The 23281-nt window shown below is 39.4% G+C and overlaps 1 protein-coding gene and 1 long non-coding RNA gene across 2 annotated transcripts in view; one reads left to right on the top strand and one right to left on the bottom strand.

Moving 5' to 3' along the window:
* The window catches only part of LOC105931187 (collagen alpha-1(XVIII) chain), an 87635-nt gene that overhangs the window by 63910 nt on the left and 444 nt on the right, over positions 1–23281 (bottom strand). The window lies entirely within an intron of this gene.
* Positions 3638–23276, top strand: LOC118556810. The gene is made up of 3 exons (XR_004927381.1): positions 3638–3655; positions 7677–7808; positions 23242–23276. It is a non-coding gene; the product is annotated as an uncharacterized LOC118556810 (long non-coding RNA).

Below are 23281 nucleotides of genomic sequence, written 5' to 3'. Positions count from 1 at the left end.
TTTGAATAAGGTTCACATCAAGGAAACCCGGGCCGGTAGGATTTGCACACCAATCAAAGCAGCATGCACGGTAATAAGTGCATCTTTCTGTTGAGATGTTTCTATGACAGAGGCTGAGAAACCATTCAGGATGGAAGGAACAACAGAATAATTGAGAAGCGGACTTGCACTGCAAATCACAAGGTTCAAAAGTAGCTGAACATAAAAAAAAAAGGTTTTGAAGTCAAGCCAAGAACCCTAAAGTCTGCTGCAAGGCTGAAAACAACAAGTCAAACTCTGGGAAATGCAGAGATTCGCAGCAGTCAAACTTATTGACTGCTGTTAAACTTATTCACACCATGTCATGCAAAAGTACTCATGCTCTATTAGCTTTTTGTTGTATTTTGTCATATTACAACCATAAACGTGTTTCATTAGGACTTTTTAAAAACCCGAAACAAAGTAGCACATAATTGTAAATGAATACATTGTTTGTTGCCACTGTATTAAAATTAGAAATCTAAGGGCTGGCTTGCATTGGTGTTCATTCATGTGTCTCTAAATATTTTTGCAAACAAAGACCTTTAGAGGTCACTAAATAGTATATGGAGGTTGTTTGTGGATGTTTGACTTATTATGTCTGGGGATTACCAACATTGTCACCTCCCTGGTGGTGGCAGCATCATGCTGTGGGGAGATTTTTCTTCTGCAGGAACAGAGAAGTATGTTACCCCCAAACTCCACATCCTCCAAACCTGTACTTGTCCGCTCCGTTCCAGGCCGCCTCCGTGAAAAGCAATGGCCTACTGCACCAGAGGCTACTTCATGTTGCTCCGCTCTGAGTTCCTTGGTGCTCGAGGAGAGCATGCACGAGATGTATGAGTTCAAAAGGATATAAAGGAGCCAGAAACGGAACAAACTTCTCATTCATCCTTTGAACAACGTCTGAAAAGTTCTCTGTTGCTGATTATACATCGACTCAAGTATGGGTGAGCACACTGGCCACAAAAACCTTATACCTATTAGTATTTAAAATAATTTAATTGTGTTTAGCTTACGTTAATAGACATTTCAATCCACACTTCATTATTTTTAAGGAATATCAATGGAAAATAGTGGGCCATTTCTCTCTGGCCGGAGCGGAACGGAGCAGAAAGTAGACTTGTTCCGGGTTTTGACAGTAAACGATGGAGAGCTTGTCTGCAGACGGTGACGTTTGGAGGAGTCACGGAGAATGTGAAATGGTTCTCATTAATTAAAATAATAACGTAGTTGCTCCGTCGGACGGACGTGCACGTACGTGAGCAGAAAAGTCACAGAGGATGTGGAATCTGGGGGTAAGAGCGAGAAGACGGACTGAGGTAAAACTCACGGCTCATGGAAGAAAACCTCTTAAAAGGTTCCAAAATCCTCCAGCAGAGAGTATCAAACTTACTCAAATAACTACTCTGAAAGGGTTTAATGAAAGTATATTCATGAGTTAGAATGGTCCAGGCCTAAATCCAACCAAAAATCTGTGGCAGGACCTGAAAGATTATTTCACAGACGCTCTTTATCCAATCTGACCGAGCCCGAGCTAAAATAAAGAGTTTTATTTTGTAGATGTGCCAAGATGATGGAAACATAACCTGGAAGACTAGCAGCTGTACAAATTTGCATTGTATTACAGCAGAGGGATTTTATGTGAAAAGAATGGGAAATGTTTATTACATATACCTTGCACAAGTGCGTGCAACACTTCTGAGACATTAATTTTAAATTAAATTAAATGTTTTTAAGAAGCTCAAGCCCACTTAATGTATCTTGTGTTCGGCTTACACATAAAATCCTAGTAAAATAAAGTGACTTTTGTAGTTTTAACATGAATACATGTGATTACTTTTATGTGTATTCATCATCCGGAGATTTACAATATAACTGCTTCCTGCCTAAATCTAGTTCTCAATCTAGCACTAATTTAAGACAATATGAGTTAATTTATAACTAGACGTTTAATATCATAACTTTTGCCACATTAGAACCCCCATAAAGTATAAAACACTCAAATCCCACGCCACATGAGCGGCCACATGTTCTTCCACTACAACGTCCAGCCCTGTGGAGAAGGAGCGGTGTGATTTACAGACCTGTCGCAGAAGTAATTTGAACCAAAAGAAAATTTTACAGCTCATCAGTGATTCGTTCAGCTGCCGTAACTCTGTGTGGATTAACAGTGTGAGTTTTGCAGGTTTAAAGCCTTCCAGATTTAGAAGTTGGCTTCTCTCGTTTTATACAGAAGCTCTAAAACAGAGGATTCTGCAGGTAGCCTCCATAAACCTCCTCAGCAGGTGCCTTGAAAGATTCCCAATTATAAATATATATATATATAAAAAAACATAATCACAACTACTTTATGAAACAAAATAAAAGTAGCAGTGAATTATACAACAAAAACCTGGATATAGTTATATATGTAGAGAGAGAGCAGGGCTTTGGTTTTAACATGCTAAATAAAACCTTGTCAACATTCTTCAGGGTTGCCATTTATCCGAATGATCACAAGATTGTTTCTGCTTCAACTCAAACTGCTACCAGCCTTGTTATGTGGACCATATGAAACCTTTTGACGTAAATAATTGTCCATGCCTATACTTTGTCATGATAATCCATACAAATTGAGAACAAATGCGGCAACGATAAAAACACCTGGTTGGAAAGTACCGATTGGAGGCATAAAAGGCTTGCACTGATGGTAACAATCAAGAGAGTTTGTATGTGTTCATAAACATCAAAGCGTGTTCAGAGTTTTTCCAGAGATTGTTGTTCTGCCAGACCCAAAATAATGATGCCATAAAACATGAGAACATGATTCCTTCACTAAACGCGGTAGTCCACCACAGCTACAGGGAGTGAAATATTCTGCAGAGCTTTTTAGTCTTTCTGCTGTAATTTTTCATCCAGCATACACTCGCAAGAAATGTGTCCTAATATGGAGTGCAAGACGTGTACAGAACTTTTACTCTAGTTTGGGTCACAATGGGTCAAAATACACGGCCGCTTCAGCTGAAGGCGCATCCTAGCCGCTAGCAGCTAACATGTTAGCATTAGCATGCTCAGTTAGCTTGGGACACATTAAAGGCAAATATATTTTGGCCAAATTTGGCCTGTATTTTGTTTTTGAAAGCAGATAAGTATTATTAAAATTTACTTTTCTGAAACAAAAAGCCCTTTGAGTCACGTCCCCTAAAACAAGAGGGACATACTTTCATTGTGTTGTTGCATAAATTACACCTTAGGCTTTCACTCACATAGCTGTAGACAAATGTTTATCTATTTTCTTGAAACTGTAGAGAAAAATAACTATTTTGACAACATGTTGAAAGATATGCGGCAACACAGAAATAGATAGGAGCACTTTTACTACAAAGATGATCTGCGCAGGGGATCTGGGTGAGCTCACACAAAAACAGTTTATCTGGTGGAGACAATCCATGAATCAGTAAACAACGTCAATCGTGGATTTAAGGGAAGGAACAACCCAAACCTGAACTTAAAACACGACTATGACAACTAGCTTGAGCAGAGCCAAGAAGCAGAAGTTTATATGAAGAAGAAGGCCTCAGTAGAAAGAAATGACACCAGAGTGGATTTGGGAGATTTTTTAATCACACCATCCCCATGAGGCGCAGAAGAATAGGTAAGATGGTCTTGCGCATGCTCAGTTATTCTAACAGGGACTTGGGTAAACTTCCGGAAAGATTGCCCTATCTGCCTATAATGGATAAATCTTCAGCTTATGAACTCTAATTTCAGTTTTCACTACTTTTATCGCCGTTATGTCAGGACACCCAAATTCAGCTTTCCATGTTGTATTATCACTCTTCAGCAATGTTTCGGCACTACCGGTGCTACATTGTTCTTACTCTACTGTTATTGCCAAAGTTCAACACAACTTGTGTCTAAAATGCTTATTATTGAGACTCGGTTACAAAAGAAGAACACTAAGTGAGATAAAAATGGGCAATGCCCTTAAGCGTAGGGTCATGCCTTTGGCAGTGGAAGTGGAAATGTTATAGGAAGTAGACATTTTATAGGAAACAATTACTTCCAACCAAAAACATGTGGTTTCCTCTCGGTTTGCTCACTATGAAGTTAAGTACTTCTGCACAAAAACCCCACGCAAGCAATGAGTGACCATAACGACGTTCTCTTCTGGTTATAGCTCATATTACAGATTTCTAAGTGAATCTGAGACATATGCTCTCTAAATCTGGTTACTTTGTGCTAAGAGCTTTTAAAACACAGCTTGAGGGTGATGTTAAACAACAAATGAAAAGCAAAGCTGTTTCCCAGTCTGTGTTAAATTGCTGAGCAGAAAATTGGACCAAAGCTCTCACTTCTCTGCCAGTGTGAGAGTTAAAGGAGCCACCGCTGCACGCTGAATAAGTAGAATTCACCAGAGACGAGCAAGTTGTCACAAAAAACACTGGATCTCTCCTCCTTGACCACTTTGCCAGGTTCTAACCAGGCAATGAGGGGATGTAGTTCAAACAGAAACGGGACAAAGCTCTTGATTTATGGTTTGAGCTCAATTCAGTCTCAAAAAGTGGATGCAAAAAATAAAAAATAAATGATTCTAAGAACATTTTGGAATGTATGCACAAAAATCTGCCGACAGAAATCTACTGGCATTTTCACAGATATCTAATAAGAAAATATTCTGCACCACTGTGTGTGTGGTTTAAAACTGTCCTCTAGCAGAGACGCTGCACAGCCAGCCAGCAAAAAACACAGACAATTACACACACAGTTCAATCTTGTGCTTAATTTAAGGCCTATTTGCCAGATACAACCACCCTGCTACTCACCACATTTTTCCATAAAGCCATTCTTCCAACTTTCCATTATTACAAAGCTGTATGCAGTTTTATGTGCAAACACCTTTAGGGTTTTTTGGGGTTTTTTTTTTTTACATAATGAGTCTGACTAAGTAACAACATTAAACGATTTAATTGTTGAAACGTGAAATGAGCCCAACCATTGAACCACCACAGACATTTACCAGTTTTCAGGACTGTGTTCAGGGATATAAACAATTAGATGGACGATAAAGACCTAAATCTTCATTTAGTTTTAGAGCGTATTTTATGTATGAATTGCTGCATATTGGCAGAACTTTGGAAATTAGGTGTCCAAAAGCCTAATTTGTGTGACTGATCAAAACCCTATCAGTCTGACCCAAAAGTAGATAACCTAATGTTTGACTGCAATATTCTTCATTTTCCACTAATTTGCTCATGATATATAGAGAGCAAATGTTACCAGTTACCACTAAACTCCAAAAGAGAGATAAATAGCAGATTTGAGATTCAACTTATGTCCACAATGCTTGTTGTTGATGTTCAGCCACAAAAAAGCATCAAAAGAGATTATTTTTTAAGTTTTGAGTTAGTTAAAGGTCTTCAATAAATTTGAATGCATCTTGAAGCTAATTTGAAAACTTCTGCAAAGTTCACATGAAAATTAATACAGTCCTTAATAAAAACAAAGGGTAAAGAGTTTTCTAGACAGCCAAGATATTTAAAAATGCATTAATGACATTTCCATTTCTGAATACGTTACAACAGTAATTAAAGCTGCTGGTGTTTTAAAGCAGACCAGACTGTTTTTACAATCCAATGCCATTTATACTTATTTTTAAGATTTTATCTCAGATCTCAGCTGCTTCACGGGGAAACTAGTCTCCAGCAGTGTCATCAAGCATGTGCCACACATGGGAGAACACTCCTGTATGTTTTTTGGAGCTCCGGTTCCCATAGTTGGGGTCAGGACTTCATTCGGAGGGTCTTGAGATATTCTCCAAATGAAAAATCTGCAATATAAACATTGCTTGGAGCATAGTTTGTACACTTGAGCGAGCAATAATTGGGGATTGGAGTCTTAGTAGCGTTGTTTTGGGTCAGAAGCTGAGAAGTCTGGGAAAGATTGATTTAAAGTAGAGATGCACGGAGAAACCCGACCATGTTCAGCTCAAAAAGTCATTAACGGCAATGGTTCAATAGGAAACTCAAAATTCTGATCTTGTTTCCCAATTAGAGAACACACCATACTCAAGTGCTAAAAATTCACAACAACAGTCTTCAGCATCATTGAGGTGTCACTGAGTTTAAGAGTGTGAGAGCATTTAAAAGGAAAAGTCTTGTTTATCTATAGAAGCATGTTTGTGGTTCATTCTGGCTGTTCAACTTCAATGTGTTGTGATTTATTCAATGCTATTATTCTTTTTAAATTTAGTTTTCGACATTGACTTTCAACCTCTGTCAGGAAAAATCCAGGATTTGGAAACGTTTTCAAAATCTTTAAAGTAGCGATGATGAGGGTCTATATTCTTTAGGAAATACAAAGACTGAGGTTTAAACTTCATAAATCACACTAATTTTCCTCATTGCCGAATCATATTTCTTCACTTTAAGATGGTAAAACACTGCTTTAGGGCAACTTTTCTCACACGTGGGACATCACCTTTTAAACATTATTAATAACCATTTAGGGCAGGTAGGTGGAACATTATTATTTTAGTCATATGAGGATAATCTGGAATTTGGTACTGACAGGTCAGAGCTTTACAAAAACTGACTAGAGATCAACAATTTGTCTGATTGGTTTGGGAGCTGATTTTATTTATTTTTTTAGCTGCCCCAGATTTTGATAGTTTTTTACTTATTTGACCCAAAAGAGATTGTATAATTTGCATGGACTAATGGTTGACCCTATTATCATTTTGTCAGGCGACTCAGAGAAGCTATAGGAGTCTGAACGCTCCACAGTGAGTTTTCATGCTCTATTCTTTCAGATTTCTTTAATGTTTATTATTTTTAAAGAAAAAAATACCTTTCAAATAAAAAAAATTCAGGAAATATTATCTAAACAAACCCACGAAGAGTGAAGGTTAGAAACTAGAAATAAGAGCCGGGCAATATTTCGAGATTTTAAAAAGAGATATAAGATGATACAGTTTATTTCGAGATGGCCTATGTTGCGTTAGAATGATGCTTTTGTGTATTCCAGTAGGTTATGTTTCAGCCATTTCTCATATTTTTCTACAGCTGTTTGTTAAAAAATGTCCCTGAGAGACATTTGGGACAAAGCTTTGATTCAGAGATGCTTTTTATGATTACTTTAGGAAATGATAAATATGGAGATAAATATCGTATATTAATATTAAGCCTAAAAATATTGACATATTTTTGGTTCCTATTGCCCAGCCCTACTGGAAATATTCAGGCCAACGCTTCTGCACAAATATAGTCGTCATGGGCAACTGAGTAAAATTATGCAGCTTTCATATTCCTCCACATAAATTGGCATACATGCAACTGCATGAGAATAAAATAACAAATCTGATTGCTTTGAACAAAACACAGCCCACATTGCACTGATGGCAGCACAGTTTAGATCCAGCCGTACAGAAATTGAAAAATTGTGACTCAGCCTTGGATATCCCAACATCCTAAATCAACTGAACATCTGTGTGACCCAGTTAAAGCCTGTAAGATACAAAATATGCAGTTCCACTCATTGTCAAGGAGGTCCCGATGAGGTCAGGGGTGTTTCAGCCGGATCAGAGTGACCCACTCTACATCACACAGGCGCTGTTTTACAAACACGCCGACAAGCTGTTCACATCTGTTACCTTTATTTCTCCTTACTGTACACAGATTTGTTTCAGATTGATGGAAAACAGAAGTTCCCTCCATGCAACAGCTTCCAGTCTGGGTCAGTAAAAGGGCTGAAGGGATTCAGTGTGTGATGGATACTCAAAGAAGCCAATCAAACACAGCCTGATTATGGTGAGACACAAAATGTGTCATATTTCTACTGATTTACTGCCCCAGCTTTGTTACACGGTGTTTAATGTGAATAACGGCCCGGCAGCTCATATCTGTTTGTTGTCCGGTTAAGTTTTCTGGGAGTAAATGACAGCCTCTTTTCATTATACTTTGATGTGTGGTGGAAAATGTTGCAGTATTTAAAGAACAATGTAATCACTCAGCGATGACTGTCAACCAAAAGTCAGCGTGCTTCAGTAGAGCGTCTGATCAAACAGCATTATTTTTCCTTAAACGGACGAAATGTCTCCAAGTCCTTCTCTGGTTTTATTCACTATTTGGCTGAGAGTTACTGTTCATGGCTGCAGTCGGCTACAAATTTACATTTTTATTCTCCTAAGCACAAACCCCAAATGAGATCCATATTTCCAAATTTTAATATCAGTCTCTTTATAGCACATGCTATGTTTACTGCACATATTGTGCAGTAAACAAGACTATCAACATTAAAACCTTTGCACATTAGATGTTTGTAAGAGGCAAATTATGGAGCATACAACCCAGTTAAAATGCACGACTTTAGCCATGAAGGAATGTACCCTAAGAAGGATTTATAAAGCTTTTTCCACCTTTGCTACATGCATCCTGTGCAATTCAACTAACACGAACAAGCTTGTTTAAGGAAAACATAAATAAAGCTGCAAGAACCTGGATATGTAAAAAATTCACGGCTTTGAACTTAGCCGAAGCATCTTTTGATTCAGTTTCAGCATTTAGCCCTCTTAGGTTATGTTGAATCTGATTAACTTGAGCTACAGTTCAGCTGTTGAAGTAGGATTATTTTGCCATTTGCATCCTTTACTGTAATCCAAAAGGGCAAAAGCCTTTTCTTCCAAACAAAAGGAGGCCTGGCGAAAATCTTCCAAACACCTTGTGGAACATGTGTCACGATTTAATAAAAAACTATCTTAAACTTTAAGGGAACTACTACTGTTCCAGACTAACTTCAGCCGTATCGAAGAGAGGCAAAAGTTAGTCAGGCTGTGTTTCAGAAGGAGGGGCTTGTCAAAAATCCTTGCATATGATTGGATAAACCACTTGTCCATCATATTTACTGACGCGCTACAAGCTTTTGCCAAACCCGGTGGGGAGAAGGCCGAAACCATCGTTTCCACAAACAAAAGCCGTTCTCTGGTGTTCTTTTAAAGAATCAATGTTCGATAGATTGGACAATGATGAAATAGCAGCATCAATGTTTCCGCTCGCTGTAAACTGCCATTGTTGTCTGAATCCAAACAGTCACTTTGATTCGTCACATCTACGAAAATCTGCCCGGCGACCCTGATTGGCTTGTCCGTTTTATGTGGTTGAAATCCCTCCCAATGGCAACGAGTCCAGATGGATGTGTGACGCCATGTGGAGCACAGTGGAAATACATCCATCTGGTGAGGGTCAGGTTAAGTAAAATCATCACCAAATACCAGACAGTTTTGACCAGGAAAATTTCGGTGTCTGCAAGAAAGCTGCAAATGAAGATGAATTTCAGTCTCCTGGGTCACAGTGAGTCCAAGCATTTGGCAAAATCTAAAATGTATGACTGAGCTTCAAAAAAATCCAACTGGAAATCTCTGAGCTCAATGTAAAAGAGATGTGAACTACAGATATCCTCACAATCCGATAGATGTGGAGAACTTCTGCAAGGCAGAGAGGGAAACAATAACACGATCACGATCAGGCGTGCAGAGATGAGTGAATATGAATGAAACCTAAAACTGCAAAAAAAAATAACTGTTTTTACCCTTACAAAGTTGTATTTGCATCAACACGAGTACAAAGTAGGGCTTTAAATCCTCTATAGTTTAATCAATAAGTTAGTTAAGCATTAAACCAATACTTGCATTTTTTTTTTAAATTCCTCAAAACACATACTGAAAACAAAAAAAGATCTTGCAGCAAAAATATAATAATTTGACAAATTATTTTATTCCCTCAACTCTTGAAAAGTCCAATCTTTTGTTAAAGCAAAGAAAGCAACAACAGCGTGAATGATGGATGCAACATGAATACTGAGGCTGAGAGAAGAAAGAAATTAGAAATACATTTGGTGGCATTTATCTGACAGCAGCGGTGAAACAATAAGGTAAATTAAGACCGGTCTGTTAATTAGATTATTGCTGAGACGATGGGGAAGTGAGTCAGCAGTGTGCTCACGAACCACACAGCTGCAGACCAGCTGATTGAACACACACAGGCACGCTGCACTGCTAATCCCACCTCCCAGTGGGGGGGGTGGGGGGGGGAAACCTGATTCTCCCACAGATGCTTCCCGTCACCCACACATTACCGCTGATCCCTCTATAGTGACACGAAAAGTCATCCAACGCTTTTCTGTCACCGTCAAATATCATTCAATAGCAGTCAAGGACACAACAACAACAAAAAAAAAAACAATAAATCAGTGATTGAGAGATTAAGTTTCTGTGGTGAAAAGTTTAAACTTGAGATGTTCTGCCGACTTCCCCAAGCCGTCCATCAACCAGACAGCAGACGCAGCTCCAAACAGCATCACAGCAAACTGTGAGGAGCGCAGCGTTGGAGGTTAAAGGCTCTGGGCGCGTGAGCGATGATCTCGTGACCCAAATAAGTCAATAACATCGAGGTGGAAGAGGGCGAATGTAAAGTTAAGGTTTTCTGAACAAAGCCCACAGAATAAAGAAAGAACAGAACGAATCAAGGAGCGACCGATCAATAAATCAATGACAAAAGAGCCTGCTGATAACAGGGAGTGAAATTAACTCCACGTGTTCATAAGCAGAGGATTTGGATGTGTTGCAGGTAGTAAAGTAACAAAAACAAAAACTCCTCACTAAGTTTACTGAAGCAGATATTTATGACCTGCAGAAAATTCATGTGAAACAAAGAGAAGAACAACCATGAGGCACACGATCCCCTCGGGTTAGATCACAGCCACTTGGTAATGGGACCAGTCTACTCTAACAGGGAAGAATTAGGCATGAAACTGAGGAAAGAGCACATCTTGAACCTGTGTTTGATGCCATCAAGTGGTTTTCTTTCCCAAAAAAGAAATATATTTCTGTAAGTAAAATTGATGCATATCATTGTGTGACTATTTGAGAAAAGGCAGAGAACCAAAAACAAGGTATACTTGTTAACTTGTCTCTCTAAATTGCCCTTAGGTGTGTGTGCAAAGTTGTTTGTCCTTTTTGTTTGTGTGATGGACTGGCAACTCCGTGTTTTCCCCTGCCTCTCGCCCAACGACTGAATTACAATATAGTTAATCTGCAAGGGGAAATTACAAAATTGTGAGAAAGACGTAATATTTTCCAAGAAACAAAAAGCATTTTAGAGGAAGCGGCGTTGAAAGTAAAAAAATATTAATTAGAAACAGAGAACAGGAAAAGAAAGAACACGGCATCATAAATCCGTCTTTCCTGACAACAGATCTGGTTTTCTCTTTCAGCAAAGATACCAGACTAAAAATGATGCTTCACATCTTCGTACATGTTTTTGGGCGGCGTTTCGTTTGCCCCGCTCTCCATGACCTCACGTACTCAGATGCTTCACTGCTGTGCGACGTTCAGGTCCCTCCTGTCTTTTCCATACAGCTGCACTGAGACGCCTGCGATGGTTTTTCCTCCCTGTTAGATAATTCCCAGACTGCTAGAAGTTCCACATTTTGACCCACGAGGTTTCTGTTGTACAAGAATATTATAACCGCCCCCCCCCCCCCCCCCCAAAAAAAAATATATTAATATGGCCACCCGTAGAAAGAAAACATGTTAATTGAGACCAGTTGGAGTTACAGCGCACCGAGATTATGAAGTTGTTAGTAGTCTTCCATGCAGACATGTCATTTTTTCACCATCAAGAGGTCACTAGGCCCAAGATGACTTGTGATTAAACCACAACCAAGACCTTAACAACGGTGACCTCCCATACAGTGCTGTAAAAATAAGTATTTGCCGCTTACAGAGTAAATATAAAAAAAATAAGCTATTTAATCTATTGAAGGAATAAAGCTACCCAGAGAAGCCTAAAAGTAAATCATTTGGCCCACTCTCCTTTGCAGAATTGTTTTCTGAGCCGCCCTGCAGGAATTTTTAACCAATAAGAGCCCGTCTGAGGAGGTCTTTCCCAGTATTGCACAGTAATATGTCCTTACCATTGTTAACTGCAGTTTGTGCACTGGTGTGCTTCCTGCTGAACTTAAACATGCAGCACATTCACCGCTTCTTAAGAAACCTTGGTTAGATCACTCTGCGATGGCTAATCTATAGACCCATTTCTAAGATTCCCTTTGTTTCAAACATTTCAGAGAAGATTGTTTTTTGTCAATTACAATCTTTCTTGGATAAAAATGTCATTCTTGAAACCTTTCAGTCTGGTTTCAAAGCTCGTCATGGTACTCAATCAGCATTATTAAGAGTTGTCAATGATATATTGTTGGCATGGGATTCTGGTACCTACACGGTCTTGGTTCTGACCTAACTGCTGCCTTAGACACTGTTGACCACAATACCTTAATATCATGTCTACATCATTAAGTAGGCATTCAGCACACTGCACTGGGATGGTTTAGATTGTACCGGGCCGATCTGTCAGCATTTCAAACATTGAATCGTCTTGTGCTCCATCATGTGGAGTCCCACAGGGCTCAATTTTAGGACCTCTTTTCTTTATACTTATTGCCTTTAGACTCCATCCTCAGTAGATATGTAGTTCCTTTCCATTTCTATGCTGACTATTGTCTGCTCTATCTGCCCCTAAAGCAGGGTGACGACTTCTCGGTGCAGCCCTGCTGGACTGTTTAGAAGACATTAAAGTTTGGCTAGCCCTGAACTTATTTGATTTTAATATTAAGAAAACTGAGGTAATACTGTTTAGACCAAGTCGCTCCTGTTGACCCTTGTACTGTTGATCTGGGACCCCTGACAGTATATTTTAAACAAAGTGTCACTGATTTGGGTTTTAAGTTAGTGATTTTAAATTAGAGGGTCAGATCAGAGCAGTTGTTAAATCATGTTTTTATCACTTAAGGCAGCTGGAAGAATTAAAATTCTGTCAAGACAACTCATTGAAATGTTGCTCCATGCTTTTATATAATCCTGTCTGGATTACTGTAACGGACTCTATGTTGGAGTGAATCAGTCTTTGCTTTCTCGTCTCCAGCTGGTTCTAGACGCTGCTGCACGTCTTTTAACAGGTACTCCAAAAACAGAGCATATTAGCCCTATTCTGGCCTCACTTCATTGGCTCCCAGTACGTCTTAGAGCTCAGTTTAAAATACCTTTTTTGTTTGAATAACCTTGCCCACCATACCTCTGAGCTTCTTTATCCCTACTTGCCCTCTTGACCCCTCAGGTCAGCTGAATTGCATCTCCTGGCGGTACCGAGGTCTAAGAGGAAGCTTAGAGGGAGCTGGGCCTTTTCCATTGTTGCTCCTTAATTGTGGAATAACCTGCCCCTGCACACAAGAGAGGCTCCTTCACTGCTGGCTCTTAAAACTCACCTTAAAACCCTCTATTATTCTTTGGCTTTTACAAGTAGTTATAGTTAGTTTCCATTATTAAATGGTTTTATTGTTTCTTTTAAGCGTTTTCATACATTATTATTTTTTTTTTTTTACTAATTGATGTGTTTTAGCTTGCAGCAAAACAGCACTTTGTTCCAGCTGTTGGCTGCTTTTAATTGCTTTGAAAATAAAGATTGGTATGGTATGGTCACACCACAGCATCTCACTCAAATCCAGGTCTGCACTTCATCTAGGACACGAAAACCTTCCATTTGTTTTTCAAAGAACGCATAGGTAAACTTCCTGGGGTGCTTTTTGTCATCCTGCTGCAAGATCCAAGCACACATGCGCTTAAAAGGCATAAACTGAAGGCTGGACATTCTCAGTTAGGGACTTCTGATTAATGGGTTAATAGTTGCATCAATTACAGCGAGTATCACAGGTGGGGAAGCAGCCTCAGGTCATCACACTACTGAAGTGGTGTGTTCACAGGACAGAAAGAAAAGTACACCTTCCAAAAAGTTCAACTTTTGTCTCATCAGTCCACCGACACTTTTTCCCAAAGGTCTTGTGGATCATCAAGACTATTCTTGGTAAATGTAAGAGAGATCTTTTCTGTTGTTTTAAACAGTAGCATTTTTTTTTTACATTAGAGGGGACATATCAAGCAAAATCCACTTTTTTTAGCCTTTTACATTTTGTTTTCTCGTATGCGCTCCTGGAAGAGTCAATGATGCCCTCTTGGATAAATTTTGGTCGGCCGGCCACTCCTGGGCAGGTTCTCTGCTGTTTCATATCTTCTTCAAGTGTTGTTAATGGGTCTCACTGGAGTTTGCTGGAGTCCCAAAACCTTGGAAATGACTTTACAACCTTTTCCAGATGGATGGATGTCAGCAACGTTTTCCTCATCTGCTCCTGAATTCCTTTAGATTCGGGCTGGATGTGCTGCTTTTTGGCTAATCACCATAAATGCTGTAGATGCTGTATCACCACCAACTTTGCTCTTGAGAGGAATTTTCTGCTCACTCCCATCCATCTTTGCTTCCTCCGCTTCAGTCTTCACTCAGCAGTACTTTGCCATTTGACACATTTCCCCCCAGATACGTTGTTCCAGCTGGTCTGGGACATATTTCTCTCTCAGCAAGCATTTGATCATAAAGAAAACCCCTGGACAGATGATGGCGGAGGACAAAATGTCCTATACCCATTGTTTTTTTATGGAGGAATTCAAGGCTTGGAAAAGGAATAATTGTGGGCTAAAGGAAACCTCAAGAGAGCAGGAATGTTGGTGGGATTAATTATCTGGGAATAAGGAATATCAGGGCCACATTTTTCCAACCAGACAATATGAATGTTCAAGTATTTCCTAGGAACATTTCACCTACATGTTGGGGTAGGTGAAAAATACTCAATTTGTATTTTTTAGGTGTGTGACGGAATTTTAGTGACGATGGCCTCACATTTGTTTTATTTTCATAGAGAAACATTGATTTAAAGCAATTAGAGTAGATGCAACCTGCCTTTATGTTTGATATCTTTCATCTGCCTTAATTTCAAAAGATTGGGAGATGAAAACATCCAGGAAAAATTTTACTTTTAGTAGAAAAACTCTTTGATGGTCAATCATAGAGTTGTGTGAGTGTTCATTGATGTTAAGCTAAAAAGAACTTAAGCAGAGATAAGCTATCTTTGGAATTTGCACATCTACTACGACAACTCTAACACGTGAAGCTTTTATGATTCACACGTTTGGCTCTGATCCCTTTACGACCAGCTCCAGGACTTTTTGTGTCAACTAAAAAGGAGGTCAGGGTGACATGTGGCGTCGCACCTTTAGCCTCCTACACACCGACCCTCCTATAATTAACACATCCTGTCTTTGTGCTTTTGAAGAGAGAGTCATCCGTCTCATTGTAAGACCGGCCGTCAAACTGGCCCAGTGTCCTAAAATACTGACTTGTTCCTGTCCAGGACAAGTTAAGCTATTCCATTTAGCCGGTAGAATACTAAACATTTGACTGATTTATTCATATTACAGGTCATTTTGTCACTGTTGGGGGAGAAAAAACCTAGAATTTCTATATTCAATCATTTAAATTTTCATCTGAAAATGTACTTAACTGATTCCTCTTCGCATCTGTCTTGGGTTTCATTGGTACGCTTCCAAGAAAAGTGTCAAAAGAACATGTTGCTTAGACTAAACAGTATGAAATTAGCTTCATCTACTCTGCAGAACTAGAACCAGACACGGAGAAGCAGCATTTAGTTCCTATGCTCCACTTATCTGGAACAAACATCCAGAAAACTGCAAAAGTGCTGAAAGCCTGTGTTCTTTTAAATCAAGATTAAAAACCCATTTGTTTAGGATTGCCTTTGACTGTTCTAGTTAAACTGTTGTTAAACTGTTAACTGAAACATCCTTAGTTTAAGTTTGTAGTCCAACTGTTTTTAAAATCATTAATATTTGCTATTAGTTTCCATTTTCCTATGTTCCTGTTTATTTTTACTTGCTTTTACTTTCCTATGTTTTAATCATGTAAAACACTTTGCGTTGTCCTTGTACTGAAATGTGCTATACAAATAAATTTGCCTCGACTTGCCTTATCTAGATTTAGATTTTCTTTTAAATGTAGCATTTTTGGCATTGGTGATTTGCAGCTATGGCCATCAATGCACAGATTATGTAGAGCAGCGATCAGTGAGGTGTTGTCCCACTAGAACAGGCCACATTTCTATGAGACTGTTCCTCTAACAGGATTAAAGACCAGATCCCACCACATTGCACTCATTTGACCTATAGGGCCAGCTCAACAGGTCCTGGATCATCACTCATTTGGGTAATTAAATACAATTACATGTTAACATCAACCAAAGGTTGCTGAGAGCATCCAACAAAATCTGCAGCCTGGGTTGATGGATGTTCAGATAAAACCCTTTGATGTTGCCAGATCCAGAGGTGAACTTATGCTAAAAGGTTTCCTGCAACCAAGACAGATGCTGCACGGAAAGCTCGTACACTAATAGTAATTCAGAATATCATGAGTATTTATAAAGAGGCTTCACAAGAACGTCGTGAGAAGATTAGTACAGTTTAGTCATGTGCTGCTTCCTAAAGTCAATTTATACTCAAGTCTAAAAAGGTTTTACTTCCAACATTCAGAAATTATTTATTTTCCTCTTGTTTAAAAAGGCTTTGAAGTACCGATACATGTGTGTGCACACCAGCAGCAGGTATATGGACTCACCACTCTTAGCTCGGCTGAGCTCATATGTTTTCTGCTTTCACTACAGCCTCACGGGGGCGATGATGGGGTGCTTCCTACAGAGCTTACTTACAACAGAAGAAGAACACGATTTCTAACCTGGAAATCAATGTCGTTTAGTGTCCTTGTGTGCATTGTAATTCGTCATAACAGCGATTGTTTTTGTACTTCAGCTCATGATGCAACCCGTCGCTTTCTTTATCTGCTGTTTGTTAAGATCCAACCTTTGAATGGTAGTTCTATTGCCACTGTAGTTGCAGGCAGTACCACCATCATTAAAATCTGGGCTGGACGTGGATCTCCAAGGGGAAAGGTCAGGTACAGACAACAATTGGGGCTGAGCAAATGGGAGAGGGAGGTAAGAATTAGGCCTATGTAAAGTATTTTTAAAAATACATGTTTAAAGTTATTAATGTTAAGCAGCTATTTGCAGACTGTACGAAGTGGAAAGTCTGATTTGTAGCCGATATCCACTTGTTTTACTTCCAGCTTTATTCTATAAAATGAGCAGAACATCAAAAAAAAAGCTTGATATTTTTACAGAAGGTGGTTGTGAAGGATCGCCGACGACATCAAGAAGTCACATGGTCAACTGCTGAGGAAGCACGTAATGCGGTGTGCTTGGAGACAAAGGTTGCACCACAGAGTTACAAGCAAGGCATGGATCAGAGCATACAAAGTATTTTACCTGCTCATGTTTGTTCTTTGGATAACTACAAGGAATATTTACAGGAAGAAGCGCACGGAGCATGTAAACACAGGCTAGACAAAGCTGTGCTTTTGTTTTTGACTGCCTCCGTTGTAACCTCTGAACGCAGCTGGATGTGCTAGCATTGATGCTAGTTGGCATCCTTTGCTGTATAGTCGGAGTGAGAGAGTTTGAGACCCTGCTATGGAGAGTTTAATGTCATGCTCATCTTTTAAATGCTCATTGACATTTTGGACAACTTTTAACGTTTTGCAGATCAAATTTAATTTGTTTTGTGGTGGGAGGGCGAAAAAAAACCAAACACCAACATAGTGGACTGCATTTGGACAGAAACTCAAACAGAGAACATCTTGATTTAGTTTGAGTTTGCCGACTCATGAAATGTCAACAACCACAACAATGGTTTGACTCAGTATCTAATAGAGACAGAAATACATAACAATAAATATGAATTTAATAAGCTCTCAAAGGGAATCCTTTCAGCAGACTTAAAGGGCAAAAAAACATCACTGAACTCTGCATTAAGGAAATCTAAATAAAAGCAGATGACTTGCTTTTAGTGGACTGAGGGGAAAAAACGCATTTTTGCTTCTAATATGCTGAGTCATAAACTATCGGAGCAGATGCTAAATAAACAGGAGTGCAACCGATTTTTGTTAAAAAACTTCATATGAACCACTAATATGTTTGACATGAAAATTCAAGTTTATAAAACAAAGACAGCTTAGAAAACATCTGACCCCTCTTCCCCAACATTGGCAAACATTTACTGGTTGTCAGGGTGATTTCTAATATTTTGTCCCAGCTTTGGTGCACAGAGTTCAGTTATGCGACATGTTTTCCACTAAAACCTGCACTGTATCGCATGTTGCCGGTAAGACCTTGTGCAGAAGCTGGATGCATTCAGACTCAGTTGTATATTATGTCATGAGCTTAGGGTGGAAGAAAGCACATAGGGAAAAATTCAGTTTATAAAAGCCTCTTGTTGCCTTTTTTTTTTTTTATTCCTGCCTATTTGTGAAATCATAGTTGGACGTTGCTCTGGATTTGACTCTGCAGGCCAGCTTTCCAGATGACCTACATCAAAACCGGAGCCAAAACACAATCATGACCACATGGATGTGAATGAACACAATATTTCCCTAAACCCAGTCAGCAATGAACGGCTGACAAATCTTACCGAAACCTAATCTCCAGGGATTACTGTGCAACATGCTTTATCGTCCATAATCTTTCCAGGAGGTAACCTTTTCTCACCTTTCACATAATCTTTGCTGGCCGAAATTAGTTTTAAACAGACTTTGTCAGATAATCTGCAGCGAACTACCTTCCTACAACCCATGACTTGTATTGTGAAAGCCAAAAAAGGCAATGAACTAAAGAGGCCAAAATTGGCTGAGCTTGGTCTGCTCCACTAAAGGTTTTGTTAATTGCATTATGAACTAATTACCAGTTTAAAAAGTTAGTGCTGTTGGCCTGCTTTATGACAAGATGACTGTAATCCAGATACAAGTTGCCACAACAAAAGCTAAGGAAAAACACTTGGGAGGGGCAAACAACATCTGCAAACCTTCAAATAAACAAACGTCTGATAAACAGAAAATTGTTGCTGCTTGAATATCAAAAGAACCAAAAAACTGTTTCAAGTTTCGGTCTGTGTTTTATTTTAGAAGCGTTTTGTTTTTTGTTTGTTGCCGTTTTGAATAAATTAAAAGTTTGCGACTAAGAAGTACAATTAAGTTTTTTTGTGGTTGTTAGCAGTCAGTATCTTACCCTTGGCAGATTGCCATCTTAAAATCACCAGAGAGGAAAGCTGATGGAAGCAAATTGCTCTCATTTTAAAACTACCCCAGTGTCAGAAACATCAGTCGTGGATCCAAAATGCTGTTTTACAAACTTCTGCTTGCAATGCCATTCAAACTGCAACATGGTTCATCATCGACTTCTAAATTAAAATACATTTTTCACACTACCCGTTAATGCTAAACTGTGAGTTGACGCATTTTTACTGTAAATAACCACAGATTCTATACATATAAACATCTGATGTAAGTCAGGGAGGCGCAATGCAGACTTCCCAGCTCTGGGCCTCTGTGCACTTTGACCTCCCTTGTTTTAAATATTATCCTGCTCCATTACTCCTGAATCGTGTTGGTGGGTGATTTACAGGCTTCTAAAGAATCGATGACAAGCCTTTGAGGCATTTAAGCTCCCAGCATTACAGCAAACTCCACGGTGATTGGTGCCCCTCGTAAAGATGTGCAAAAAAAGCTGAAAAAAAATGTAGCTTTCATTGCTGCAGCCCAGATTCTTGCACAAAAACAAGCTATAAAAATCCAACACTATTTCAGCAAATGTATATAGAGGGAAAAATATTTTTTAAATGTATTATTATTATTAATATTATTATCATTATTATTATTATTATTGTTATTATTATTATTATTATTATTATATTTATACAAAAATCCCAGCAACACATTTATTGATACCCTTAATTCCTACAAAAAACACACACAAAAAAACAATTCCAGACAGAACAGGTTGCCAGGGTTTGCTATAAAGATATAGAATGAATTAAAGGTTGGGAAATATAGTTTTTAAAGGTTTATAAATCAACATTCACACAATGGCAGTGATCTGCAGTGGAAACAGTTCCGTTAGGACTAGACATTTGCTCACTTCTCATGGTGAGAACTGCCTACATTTCACCAGACTAAGGTAACTCAGACAGCAGTCTACTGCTGTAAGCTCCGCAGAACCCCACTTTAAAAACCTGACCCATTCTTTTACAAGACATCTGGGATGTAGACGAAGTCTGTCGCTTCTGAACGACGTCCTTCCTCTGTGTGCATACAAACAGTTTACTCAATTATCTACATGATGACCTCTTCATCCTCCTCTCGTCGCTACCATCGTCGTTCTTCAGCTTAGGATAACCACCTTAACACCAACAACCGCATCGTGTTTTTCATCATCCCCTCAAAGCTACAGCGCCCTCAGTGTCCCAGATGGTTAAAATCTTTATCATCTGGAAATAATTATCATGTGTAGAGCAGATGGAGAGCACCATCACTGTTAGTTGGGTGTATAGCCAGTGTAGGTATGTGTTGGAAAGTGTAAATCTGTATGTGGTAAAACACTTACTCTGCAAAAAATAAGTAAAATATTCTTAAAATCAGTGCATCTGTCCTTGATTTGAGCAGATAAATAAGATTATCTGCCAATGGAATAAGATTATACGACTGAGTTCAAAGCAGCGTCTTCACTTTTTGCCAACCAATCAAAAGCTTCATCCCCTTGTTGATAACTCTTTTCTGTCTTCATCCTTTATAGTTCTGTTCAATTGCTCCATTTGCTGCCTTTTTTTCCCCAAATAACTTCAATAATCGATTATTTGATTTCCTAAGTAGCTCAGTTCAGTCGCAAAGTTAAATCTAGCATTACTGTATCAAAAGATGCCCTTTTCTATGAATGGCAGTCCTGGATTTCTTTTTTAAATTGTCAGAAATAAAGCCAGAGTGTTGTTCGGTGAAAATTGTGTCCTCCCGGATACGCTGGTAACAGACGAACCTGTAGGAAAGTATTTGCCCTTTTCCAAACAGGGTGAAATTATTATGCCAACTTCTCAAAAATCAAGGCCAGAAATGGGAATGTTGCTGTGGTGACAGCACTGTTTTCAGGAGTATTTACAGCACGCAGCCTGGAAATATTTGTCCCTGGTGCCTTCTCTGGCGAGTCATCCTGCATACTCCAGCACACAAACACACACAGACCCCCCCCCCCTCCTCCTCCTTGAAGAAACATTTGAATCATGGCAGTGGATTATAAATATGGCAAAGAGACAAACAGCCTGACAACACAGCCACTGCTCCAGGCCAGCATCTGTAGGATACTGAGCCCAGGATATTGGCCCCAGAACTTTTTCTCTTATCCTGCCACTCTACATACAACTATCAAGAGTCTTGTAAAAGTTTTCACACCCCTCTGACTTATTAGGGGGCTGCGATTTACATTAGACCACATTACAAACACAAACTAGGACGTATTTGAGTGGGTTTGATGTGAAAAGCCAGTTTCCTGTCCCCAGTGGAGAAACATGTGCCCACAGCATGATGCGGTCACTACTGTGTTTCACTAGTGGTGTCATTTGTTTGTGGTGGTATATAGTGTTACATTCTTGAACAACCACTTTGTCTCCTCTACTTGGTTTGCAGAAAACTGGATTTCAAGGGGCTTTGTTGGATGCCCTACCGATAGTTTTCATGTCGACAAACTGCACCACCTGAGCTATGGATATCTGCAGCTTCTCCAAAGTTACCATTGGCCTCTTGAATGCTTCTCTGATTAACAATCTCCTGTTTCAGACTATAGTGCTACTCTGTGTGGGTGCATCACATAAAATACCTTGACATTTATAGCTGTAACAGGGCAACAATCACTAAGATCATTTTCCACTCATTGCACGTAATTCGAGTTTTCTTTAAAGGGGATCTGGTTTTCGAAAGCACCAGCCTTAGTCGTGTTTAAAACAAAATATCAGATTAACGGTTAATCTCTGTGGGTGCCACATTAGCTAATGAGACCCGGCAATCACCTGGCTGGGCCGGGACAATGGGCCTTCTGTGACATCAGGGGTCCCAGGTCAAAATGCACGAAGAAAAATTGCAAAATGCCGACGCGGATTCCAGCCTAGTGACGAAAGCGACGGTGGCTTATTTGCCCGTCAATCAGAAGGCCGTGATAGAGACTGCTGAAATGAAACATCATCTTCTCCAACCTTAATCAAACAGTACGGGCGATTTCAGGATTTCTGTGCACTGCAATTTTTTTTTATGTGCAGTGGGAAAGAAAACGTCCACCTTTTTCGGTCTTAAATGAAAACATGTTGAAGTGTGCCGATGGATCAGCTATTCACACTTTGAAAATGTGCTTTAAGCTGAGGAAACACTCCTAAACGAAGTAGAAAATGAATCAGGGGCTGTGAAAAAAAAAAAACAACGGGATGAACAGGGACTTCATCGTACGCTCCAAGTTCAGAACCATGAAGGCAAAACTTTCCAAAGCCTGGGGAAGGAGTTTTAGCATCCTGCAGAATAAGTCCAATAAGTCCAATAAACACAACCACATGACTAAAACCATCATAGAGTCATTTTCCTGGCAAGTTTCTAAGCAGACAGTCTTATGGACCTTTAACTAAAAGCAACAAAGAGCAAACTTTCCAGAGCTTTAGGAAGGCTTTGTCAGTGGCTCAGGGAAACCCACTGGCACATAATCAAAATCCTTGTCAAGTAACACTAACAGGTATGTCATCATACACTCCAATGTGAAGGTATTAGGTTTAAACTCTCTAGAGTATCGAGAAGGCTGTGCAGAAGGCTCAGAGAAACACATTGGCTCATAAATAATAAAAAGTCATTATAAAGCAACGGCACTCAAAGGTATCATCATACACTCTGTCAGGGCGTAAAGCTCCAAGCAATGAAGTGCAAACTTCCCAGAGCTCCATGAAGGCTTTTGTTTTGCCATCCACACTCCCACTTTCCATTAAAAAAAACGTGCTTTATGCATTGAATCTAAAAACCGGCCCAAATCTGCATCCTCTGAGCTGCATCTGTGTTTGATGCACAAACCGTGTCCTCCAACCACCTCAGACCTGCAGAAAGTTTCAAGCAACTCACTCAGAAATTTAGGCAAGGTGGTTTCAGAGTAAGAAAATGTGTGTTTTTGTTGTTGTTTTTTTGGTGAGACTATGCAGGAAAATCAAAAGTAATTCATCCAATCAAACACCTTTGCTTGCTCTTCTGCAATTCTCGTGTAAGGTGTATAGCAACAACTCCAGATTTAGAGCACCAACAAAACTCAAACATTCCAAGTCCAACAAAGGATGAAGCAAAGTTGCACTAATTTCATTGCATGTTCATCAAACACAAACTTTTCCACCAGCAGGATAAGAGGAGAAGTTTCCCAGTAGTAGCAGGCAGAGCGC

Source organism: Fundulus heteroclitus, chromosome 21, assembly GCF_011125445.2.
Source record: "Fundulus heteroclitus isolate FHET01 chromosome 21, MU-UCD_Fhet_4.1, whole genome shotgun sequence".
NCBI lineage: Eukaryota > Metazoa > Chordata > Actinopteri > Cyprinodontiformes > Fundulidae > Fundulus > Fundulus heteroclitus.
Note: the sequence above shows the minus strand (reverse complement) of the source record. Positions and strands in the feature narration are given on the sequence as shown.